We start from the raw sequence: 1,808 nt of genomic DNA on the forward strand, positions 1-1,808 counted from the left end.
TCTGTCCAAATGTGATTTTACTAAAAGTAACTGCTATTGATTGAATATGGCATTAAGGAATTGGGAAAAATAAACACTCATTTAATTTGGGGCTCCCTTTTCAACCTCAAGATTATTCATTTCAAATGCAATATTTTGAAGTCTAACTGAAAGAATACATGATTTTAGGTGGAGAGAAAGGGGGAAAAATCTGCTTGTTTATTTCTTTACAATAAGCCATTCAGAAATAATTCATGGCTGCTTACAGAAGCACATTTAGTACAACAACTATGTCCACATGAGAGAACCTTATTTAGACAGCCAACTTATAATGTACCATCAGTGGATTTATGAATAGCTCATTTTTAAAGTATGTCAAAGCCATAAGTAATTATCATGTCAGAGATAGCTATTTGATTTCTTACCCTGTATAAATTTTGAAACAATAGTTTTTTAAAAAGGGAAAAAAAGTTATACATAAAAACAACTAAGAGGCTGTTCATGAAATTTCCTCAGAAAGTTATAGAAGATGAGATTTTGGCCATGACCAGTGAAATTTAATCTGGTAATTTCCCCTTTTTTTTTTTTTTTTTTTTTTTGGCTTGGTAGCATGCTAAGAAAGTCATTTATTTGCTCCCCTGGAATTTAAGAGCATAAAATATCGCATATTATTTGCACAAACTTCTCTAGAGATGCGTGAACAGAAAAGATGCTGGCAAGCACACGGTGTGTCCCCTGACAACCTTCTCTGGAGGTGAAACGAGGTAAAAATGAGCATCCAAGGTGTCACGAAGTGACAAGTAAGTCATAAAGAAATGGAACAATCTGCGGGGACTTTGCCCCAAGCCTCTTCAATCTTTCACGATCTGTGCAAAGGAGTGGCCATGGACACTTCTTGAAAATGACAGGCAGAGTTTTAAGCACTGGCTGCACACGATGTCTTTTTTCCCCTCCTACAGACAGGGGCCACCTCCTCATCCATCTCCCTGAAACTCCCAGTAGAACTACTACATCAGTATAAAATGTGAGTAACCGGGAAGGCACCTGGACTCCAGAGATGCACTAAAATGAAGTACGAGGTGCCGGTCACTTCCTGCAGAGAATTTGTGATACCAAACTAAGTGACAAGGTGTTCTTGAAATATTACTGTTCTGGCCAGCCTTCTGAAATTTTGACAAGATCAAATGCGGATACCTCTAAGGACGGAAGGTGAAACCATCACAGATTTTACGCCCATCCAAGAAGCAAATGTATAATTTATGAGTATTTTTCATCACCAAAAAGAGCAAGCAAGTGTTCCACTATTTTTTTAACTGCAAAGTAGTCTCATTCCCATGATATCCCTTGTTTTCCAAAGGATTTATTTGCAAAATGTTGAGAAACCTGTCTTCGGTTCTTGGCCACGAACTTTGGCATTTGCAGCCACAGAAGCAGATGCTTATGCATACTGTTATCCAAAAAAATTAAAAAAAAAAAAAAGACGCCAAGGTCAGAGCTTTCTGAAAAAATCCAGTAAATGACAGACGAAGAAAATTACAGAAAGTGAGAGATGCCCAAGGATGCAGGAAGCAGTGATTCTGTTGCTGGATTACACTGACTCTTTAACAAGTAAAATTTTGACCCCGATATCACTAATTTTGGCATGTGTGGATAATTTAGCTCCTGCAGTATCTAGCCCCTAATTATTGATTAGGGGGTCCTCGGTAGTTCATTCCTAGTTTTCAGAGATACCACCTTGTCCCAGAGCCTGGACTTCATAGCTGTAACTTTCCCCGTTGCTGTCATCTCAGCATCCTTGGTCCAGCACAGGGACACAAGCAAGGCTCATG

This window comes from Camelus dromedarius, chromosome 1, assembly GCF_036321535.1.
Source record: "Camelus dromedarius isolate mCamDro1 chromosome 1, mCamDro1.pat, whole genome shotgun sequence".
Classification (NCBI taxonomy): Eukaryota; Metazoa; Chordata; class Mammalia; order Artiodactyla; family Camelidae; genus Camelus; species Camelus dromedarius.